At 38.2% G+C, this 9608-nt stretch overlaps 1 long non-coding RNA gene across 1 annotated transcript; it reads left to right on the top strand.

Moving 5' to 3' along the window:
• The first annotated feature begins 522 nt into the window (after positions 1 to 522).
• LOC142044972 (uncharacterized) lies at positions 523 to 9039 on the top strand. Its single transcript, XR_012654472.1, has 3 exons — positions 523 to 1021; positions 7516 to 8014; positions 9011 to 9039. It is a non-coding gene; the product is annotated as an uncharacterized LOC142044972 (long non-coding RNA).
• The last annotated feature ends 569 nt before the right edge of the window (positions 9040 to 9608 follow it).

Raw genomic sequence — 9608 nt, 5'->3', positions numbered from 1 at the left:
AATAAATGAGTCTTTCCATATCTTTAGCAGAGGAAAGCGTAGTTTATTAAAAGATCCAATTTTCTTTAGAAAAAAACCCAGACTACACCTTCTTGATTCTAAATCCTAAGTATGTGTGAATAAATTGAAAGAAATACCACTTTAGCTGAGAAGACCAACAGAATGTGTATAGATTCTTTGCAGGTTAAGTCTCTCTCATGTTAAGAAGAGCCCAAGACTTCGGCTGGTCTCTGCACTTCTCAGGTAACGTGACCTCAACTTTCAAGGCACTGTTTTGAGGTACTTGGAAACACACTGTGCAACTTAGACATGTAAGACCTGAGATACCTTGTGGTTTGGGGTTTTTTTTGTTCGTTTGTTTCCAATTCTAGTAGTCCTCTTTGCCAGGCTGAATATAAGACTGCTTTGGGTGATGGGAGATGGGTGTGGCTGAAGGTAGAGTCAGAGATGATTGTTCATGTTTTCTTAAACACCAGTTGTTGCAATTCTTCTCCACAACGATGCCTCCAAAACATGCTGGAGAATTTAGCTAATCTTACTATGTTTAGCTTTGCATGCAAGTGGAGATCTGGTTATGTATAAAAGAACTTAAACAGAGTTGTCATGCTAACATTTAAATCTTTTCTTTCCAGCACAGCACCACTGTGGGTGTGTTACATAAATTCCACAATGGAGTGTATTTCAGATCCTGCAGCTCAGAGGCCATCTGTCATCAAGAGTGGCACATTCACCTGCTCGTCACTTCTGCAGCAGTGTGTGCGCTAGACAGGGTACATCCAGATGAAGTTAACAACGGGAGCGGCTCTTGATACAGCTGAGTTTGGAAAGACTTAGTAATCAAGTCACTCTTTCAGATGGGAGCAAACACCACAAATAGATCGCTCTTTCTATCCAAGAGAACACCAAGTGCTTTCCGCTTTGCTTCAAAAAAGAGCAAACTAGTTCCCTAAGGGCTGTTTTTCTGCTTAGTAGAATCCAGCATCGCCTCCGTGGGCACTTCTCTACTGTGCCTGACCTGCAGGTAATCACAGAACTCTAATAAGAAAATTGTCCTCAAGTCCTTGGATAGATCTAGGATTCAGCATTTTTCTAAGTATCGACTTATCTATGTCTCACCATTTCCCTTCCACCTTTGTATTTCCTTGAACTCTGAGGAAGTGGAAGTAAGCCAGGGCATGCTGTTGACCACTTCTCCTGATGTTATTTGTCTGGAGTAGTTTTTGGCTTGAGAATATGTTCACATTCCTGTATTGGTCTAAATTTCCCTTGCTCCGTGTTTAATGCAAACTGTGTAAGTTGTTGAAGGAGGAACTTGACAGTGTGGATGCGTGCTGACAATTTGCACCAAGAATTCCAACTATGGGTCGGAGATTTTTTCTTTCTAATCAGTGACAATGTACATAACCTTTCTGTCTACTCTCAGTGTTCTTGTCTGTAATATGAGGTTTTACTTGCCTGCCTCACAGGCATGTGGAAGCTTAATTAGTGTAGGTAATAAATGCTAAGTATTATTTTAGAAGATCTGTTGCATTCTAAAATGATCAAGTTTGGATCTTAATTCACAGCTTTATGGGCTAAGGTTCAGTATTGATTACCTTAGATTTTCACAAAGCCTCTCCTGAATTTAATAAGGGATTTAACAAAATAACTCTTGAAAATACTTATGATTCATCTTAATAAAAAGCTAACTTGTACTTGCATAAAACTAGTAGAGCTTTGCACATAATCAGAGTTTTCTTGAATGACAGTCTTTGAAATGCAAATGTTGTACAGGTCTTCCCCTTCTGAAGAATATATGCTTGTTATTGTATTAACATATGTAAAATGTTTTTCTTCAGATATTTTCTTAAATTATTTTCTTCGGGCTCCAGTATAAAGGAAGAGCATAATTTAAAATCACATTCACTTGGCATTCCTTCAACATTTCCTAAGTAAAAACAAATTACATGGTAAAAATGGATTCCATTGTTCTAGGGTGGTAGGACAAAGAGTAAAGTGTTGGGGTTTTGGGGTGCCTAGTTTGTGCATCATCGTGTTTAATCAGATTGGTATCAATCGTGAAAAACTGTAGATCTGAGATCCCTTTCTCAGCATTCCCCAGAAGATGAGTATTGCAGTTCATTGTTTTCTCTTCTTGTTTCAGACCTGCTGCAGAGAGATCATATTTTTTAAAAATCAGAGGTATTACCAGAAAATTCCATCAATAAAATCAAAGGATGCAGCATAGAAACAAGGAACAATATGTGCTCTGCAAAGGTTAGAGGACTCCAGAAGGAGCTTTCTTGACACCAGATACTACAGACACTTTATCTATGTCTATTGTAAACTTAGCCATGTCTCCATGTGTGTGCACTGAATGTGATTTTCCTTCTTCTCTAAGTACTGTTCTTCTTGTACTTCTTCTTGAGGCCACTTCTTGCTATTACAGTATGTAATTAAAATTAACCTTACTTTAGTCAGGGATTTTGAGCAAGTTCCTCCTATGGATTCTTCCAATCTAAAGGTTGCCTAAAGCTCCAAGAATAAGATGTGCCTGCAAGTGTCATTCTTTTGCTGCAATGTAGGCTTCTTTGGTAGTGTTAAAAATCTTCTCTTTAGGACACAGAACATTCTTGAGGATCACGTCAAGACTCTGGGATTCTCCCAGGAGCTAAGAATCATCATAAATCTAATTTTAATCTCTGCTTTCGTTGGTGGGAACATTTTTGACCTTGCCTGTGTACACACACAGCAATATGTAGAAAACAACAAAAATAAAACAACCCCAGCTCCCTTCATCTTAATCCTTCAAACATTCTTCTCAGCCATGAAAAAGGGCAGAGGACCAAATAACATGATAGGTATGAATCATATTGCTGGATGCCCTTTTAGAAAATGCTCAAGTGTTATTAAGGCAAGGGTTTAATGTGTATATACTTGCTGATGTGCCAAAATCGGTGGTTGTTGCATTCACAGCTGTGGTAGATGCATGTACAGAAGTAGTCATGCATAAGCATGCTCCCATGTAACGTGCAAATAGATATGGCTTAAAAAGGATTTATCTCTCGGTGAGTAGTTGTTGATTTCCAATGATGAGTGGACATCCTCGTGCCCTGGTGCAGTTGTTAGGTACTCCAGTAATGGAATTCAGGTTAGTTGTCTTATAGCAAAAATTTGCAATATCTGAAAACAGTCTTTTTACAACGAATGGATAAAACATGTTTGAGGATTTTCTGTGTAGCACAGTTATGTTTCTCCATCTATTTGCAGGGAAAAAAAATCTGTGTGCAAATTTTCTACTGAACTGGCATAGGCAATTGATGTCCTTGATTCAGAGCTGGCACTAGTCTAGATGCATCTGATGCTTTCATTCATTAAGGAAGATTTCCAGCAAACAGTTTCATATCTGCATATTTTAGCAAGTTGAGATGTCACTGAAAACAAAGCAGCGATGAACTTCTGTATTCTCTAACACTGGTCCAAATAAAGCATTTATCTGTCCTGTAGGAGCTCAGAACTAACTCCCAATGACTAATCTGACACTCGAGGCTGCACCTCCTGTACTTTGGTAATTTCTTTTCTTGTTAGGACGCAAGTGACTTAGTAGATTCCACTTACTGTACAAGAGAAACATCTTTGTGATCTTAAAGACAGTCTAAAAGGCTGCCTTTTTTCCCCAAATACATGTTTCAAGATCTCAGTGGAGATCTTTGGTTGTTCTGTCTCAGGAAATGACTGATACCTTAGATAGGGAATTCCTGATGCTGTCTAAGTCTCTGGCTTTGATGCTGGCTGGTAGAAAAAAGAGTCCTGACTTCTAGAGCTGGTGAGTAAATAATTCAGGAGTTCATTTGGACATGAGGAAATGGAATGAAGATGTGTCAGGGAAAGTTCAGATTGGACCTTAGGAAAAGGTTCTTCACTGTGAGGGTGGTTGATCACTGGAAGAGGCTCCCCAGGGAAGTGGTCACAGCACTAAGCCTGTCAGAGTTCAAGGGGGGTCTGGACGATGCTCTTAGTCATATGGTTTAGTTATAGGTAGTCCTGTAAGGAGCAGCGAGTTGGACTCGATGATCTTTATGGGTGCCTTCCAACTTGAGATGTTCTATGATTCTATGATTTAAGACTGCAGAGGTTTTGGCTGATTGAACTAGGACTGTAAATTTTAAAACATTTTATAGTTCATGTCTCATGGTAGGTTGCAGATTTTCAGTCTTTGAATAAACACACTTGGTGGAGGATGATGTTGGAAAATCTGAGAAAGTAGCAATTTTTTTTCCCAGAAGGAAGAATTAAGAAAACACTAGGTGAGTGAAACAAAGGATGTTTCTTTTATCTTTTAAAGGAGAATATGGTCCGTCACTATGGGTCCAGGAATGACACTGGAAAAGTATTTTTCACTTCTTTTGTGGGGTAGTTTGCAGGGTCATATGGGGAAACCAATAATTATCTAGTCTGTTTCTTTGGCTACCCAGTCTGTTCCCTCTGCCCCTTCCCCCCTAGTCTGAAGGATGAGGAGAAGGGTCTCATTGCTGAAGAACTGTTGAGGAAGGAGAATTCTCTTTAGATTTTTTTTTTTTTTTTACTGTGTATTTTAATGAATAAGTGTGGATCTAAAACTATTAGCCTCTTCTGCCTAAGCTAAAAGACAAATAGTGTCTGCGTGAGGTCTACCTGCGGAGCGCGGGGGGGAAGGACTGTCACACTCAGCCTGACCTATTTTTCTTAGTTGATGAAGAGAATGAGTGAATGTCCTGGACGCCCGTCAGCTGCATGACTAAGAATCATTTATACTAAAAGAGATTTAACTGAAAGCGTATAACAACAAATATTTACTTCCTTTAGTTAGCACATTCCTGCTGTATTTAAGAGTTTTCTCCAAGGAGAATATGCAAAGCCGTGTGTAAAGGAGCATGAAATTCTTTTTTAACTTAGACTGCTAGTCAACTCTTCATTTCAAATGCCCTGTTTAGTCCCTAACGGTTAAAAAACCCCTTAGTTTGTGTTTTCCTTCTGTAAAAATAATTTCCTGAGGGTTCCCTGGCTTAGAGAAAGACGGTGGATAAATTCAACAGTTTTATACAATCCCCAGAAAGTCAGTTGCCTTGCCTGCCAGAATCTTGCAGGAACCGTTTGAACATCTTATATATGTAAAGTTTGGAAAGAAAGTCCTGTGAGAACATGATTTAATGTTTCTAGGTAGGATGAAACTGGCTTCAATGATTTTTGTATTGTAAAAGACAGATTTCTCATCCTTACTCTTCTAGAACAAAACCTTTTCATATTTTTTTTTTTTTATCGATGAGTTATTTTTAAACAAGAAAGTTGTCCCTTTGTTGCATGGAAATTCTCCTAAAGTGATACAGGTTTGTGTTGAGGTACGTGCGTGTGCAGGTTTTAAAAATAACTATAACATTTAAAAAGGGGAGTGTGAAAAGTCATAATCCCATCAGAAAGTCGGTATTCTAATCAGTAAAGTTTAGCGTGGTTTATTTTTTCTTGCCAGTGCATGAAAAGTCTGCACAAAGACAATCTTTATCATCATAAGTCAGATGACGCTGATTACTTGAATACAGCACTTAACTGGCTCATTAAGTGACCCTTGAGAAGGCTGTGGTGGAAAATAGGTACAAAGAAGAATAGGTCCCGATTCTGTTGGGTTTGCCACGAGTGACAGTTTGGTGGCTGCTTACCGAGGGGTAACAGGACCCTCGGGAGCTCGGCCACCCACCCGCTTGTCCCAGGGCAGCATCAGCTGTACCTGCATCTTCCCCAAAACTGCTGCATCTGTCCGTATCGATTTTGACCAGGACCACCTGTGGGGTATGTCCGTCATCAACATAATCTTAATAACTGTCTGCTTTTTATTTTAAATCTCTGTTGGTAATTGATTTACATTTAGCCCTTTGCTTACACCATGCTGCAAACTCTCTTCCAATAAACTTTACTGGCAGTTAGGTATTAACGTACTTCATGCTCACAGTTAGTGCCTGTTTAGTGGATGTGAATGCCTAATGGTGGATTTTAATATCCCAACAGGAAAAGTCAGTTGTATAATTCCCCTCATAAAGAATTGACAATAAAATAGGGAGTTTGATAGTTTTCTGTAGATAATCTGTTTGGCAATAAATAATTCATTGTCATAAATGCATCCAAAAGAAAGTTGCCTGATTTTTCTCTTTTTTTCCAAGTTATCTGTTTAACTGTACTGTATTCTGTAGGCTTTTAAAATATTTGTCCCTGTGAATTTTGCATTAACTTTGCCAGTTTTGTATGAAAATAAGGAATCTCGTTATTTTTATAGTCACCTGGAAAATTTCCACCTCTAAGAGTTTTTGTAAGATGTTTAACACTACATGACATAATTCAGTATTTTTACTAAGTTAGACGGTTTCTGACTTACAAGAATAGAAATTCTCAGGAGACTGGAGCAACTGGCTGGGGTTAACCACGCACTCACTCTCTATTAAGCTGGTTGAAAGAGGGGTAGGGAAATACTGTGCTCGCCTTCTGCAATCTAAAGACTACATTTTTAAAGGCATGATAACTGAATAAAAGTGTTTACTTAGCTGAGTTCTGTTTTGTTGAGGAGATGACAGTCTCATTTGTTTAGCAAGGGGTTAAATAGAAACTAATCCTTTAGGCTTACTTTGAAAGGTGGTTATCTTTCCAGCAAGAGAGAGCATTGTTTGCTTTGCCAGAAACAGTGTAATTGTTCCTTAAACCATCATGTTCTGTAATAGAATAAACTTATTAGAAAGAGGAAAAATATCAGTGGCATAAGCATTGTCTTGAAAAGATTCAAAAAATTAATGAAAGTGCTTTTGTTTGTATCTAACGAGCATAGGCATTTTGCATGATGTAAGCCGTATTAAAGCTTTTTGTGAAGAGATTATTTTTTGTGTGATGAGTGCTCTAATAGAAGTATCATAGGTTATGGGAAACGGAACAGTAGTATGGTTGGCTCAAGTTAATTACATTTATTCAGAAGAAAAACTATTCTACTGTACACTTCAGGACAAGCAGAGAAAATACCGAAACCTTTTTTCGCCAGCATTTATCTATTTCAATTATTTTTGACAGTGTGTGTTGCATGTGTGCTTTAGCTACAGTGCCTTTATATCGACAGTTGGTAGCACAAGCCTTTTAAAGCACAAAGGGTAGCAGTACTTCAGCCAATCTGTGATAAAAGGGAAAAAATGAAATCACTATGGAAACTGCAGGAAGAATCTAAAAGCTTTCTTTATAAAGTAAACGTCTGATGTTTGTGACTGCGGGGGCAAAAAATTCATAAATCTGTACGATGCTATCATTTCTGATTTGTTATCGCAGCAAATGCCAAGTCTAAGCAGTCTGACCTTAGCCTTATTAAGTGCTTTCTTTTCAGATACAGTTATTATTCGACAATAGAGAGACTGCAGTGCTGCAAGGGGGAAAACTAATATATTTAAAATGTGTCTGTGTGTGTGTGTGTGTGTCTGTGTGCGCCTGTGTGCGTGTATATATATAACTATCCATCTTTCTTTCCCCATGAAGCTTATGGAGTTGGGAACGCTGAATGTGGGAACTCAGGGACTACTATTCTGAGCACAACTGAGAAAACTATGTTTCGTCCCATTGCATGCGCCTGTCTTTGATCTCAAATTGAAAATCTCTGAGCCTCTTCCTCCAATCCAAAAGCAAATAAATACTGAGAGAAAGAAGCCTCTCTCCTCTCAGCACGCAGGGCCTCCACGACTGAAAAATGAAGGTGACTGGAAGAGCTCCGATGAACCTCTTTGGACAACAGACAGCAAAAATACCTGTCTCGGTGGAGGAGTTTAAGAGCACTGCAGAGATCCTCAGACAGTACAGAATATCCTGGCTCACACAGGCCACTCTCTTTATCTCAAAACAATACCAGCCAAGCTGCTCCGTACCTACAACTGAAGAGCTGCAGGAATAGGAGTACAGTAACTAATACAGCTTCTCTATTTGAATCTCCTTGTCTTATTTAGAAAAGAGAAAAAGGCACGAATTCTAAGCAAGATATCTGGTAAGTATTTTTATTGCATTTGGTTGCTTGAGCTTGAAGATTATTTTTAGTCGTACGTATCTGCTATAAACAAGATCAGGGCTTGAATGAGTGTGGGTTTTGTGTGAAGTTTTTTAACGATGGAAAAATGTCGTGCCTGTTTTTGCATTTCCAACTTTGCTAGCTTTTGGATTTCTTTGTTTTGTTGCTGTGCTGCAATTAGTGTATAAGCCTTGCAAGTTTGATGTTTCAAGACACTCTAAAGAGCACGTTGTTCCTAGGCTCTTTGAATATAAACATGCCCAGTGGTAATACATATTATTGCCTATTATATATATACACACAATAACAGGCTTTAATATTTGTTTTAGTATGGTAGTTTTAAAATATACTGATTATGACCCAAACCAGGCAAGTACTTTCCAACTAAGTGTTTCAAGCTCTCAGAGCAGTGTGAATGTTTTAACTCTTATTGTACAAGTTTATATACGAAGATTTAATCTGTGACAGATGACAGCATGAAATTATTTGGCTATAAATGTGAGAGGCCAGAAGAATTCTTGATTATATTCAGATTTCATGGTACATTGGTGAATGCTACTATAGTGTGTGCTTATGTTATTAACAGTAAAGAATTCAGGTTAACAGTAGAAAAACAGAGACAATACAATTCTTGCAAAAGCAGGTCAGTCTTTCAGCAATAAATATAAATCCTAAAAAAGATATAGTTTGACATATTGGCTTCATTGCAGCTTTTTATACATATAATGAAAACCAATTATCTGTGGAGAAAATTTGACTTTGTGGAATGGAATTAAATTGCTTTTTAAAGGCTTCCTTAAACAGCACTAGCTGGAGGGAAGTCCAATAACATTTTTAGCTCTGAATTGTAATGACTTTCTACATTAATAAATCATGTTGTGTTCTGACTTTTATCAAAAGATTCCAAGGAAGAAAACTATGCACGGCAGGTTGAAGCTACAGGGGCAGTCCTGACTGTTTTTTTTCTCCATCCAGCTACTTCACTTATGGCCTCTCAAAACCAGCAGTTCCCGTGGATCAGCGCTTAAAGCGGTAGGTCCAAATCCATCTCAGCTGATGAAAACAATTGATCAATATAAATTCCTGCTAACAAGTGAATTGTCAGACTGGAATATCTGTAATGTAGTCTGCCTACATAAACCACTGTCCTTAAGGAAGCAAGGGAAAAAATTCTATTAATGTTCATCACTTTTTTTTTTGGGGGGGGGGGGAGGGGGCAGGAGGAGGGGTTGGGGTATTTTTTGTGGGCTTTTTGTTTGTTTGGGATTTTTTTATAAGGAAATATCTTGTTCTGATAATTCTATTTATATCTTGTCTTGCTATGGAACTGGGTACAAGATTGGTTTGAAAAGTAAACTTTTTCAAAAGAGATGGTTTAATTTCCTCAACAATGTGTGAATATGCCCTCTTGCTGTAATTCATGTACTACCAGTTAGCTAGGTAAGTGTTTGGGCTCAGTGTTGAATGGGGGGAGGTTTTGTAAAGTACGTATTTGGGATTCAGAATCTGAAACCTTACAAAAAGAAAAGTGTTTATTTGAACAGTGGTTTGGTCTGCTGATGATAGCTCTAAA

The sequence above is a fragment of the Buteo buteo genome, chromosome 26 (assembly GCF_964188355.1).
Source record: "Buteo buteo chromosome 26, bButBut1.hap1.1, whole genome shotgun sequence".
Lineage (NCBI taxonomy): Eukaryota > Metazoa > Chordata > Aves > Accipitriformes > Accipitridae > Buteo > Buteo buteo.
Note: the sequence above shows the minus strand (reverse complement) of the source record. Positions and strands in the feature narration are given on the sequence as shown.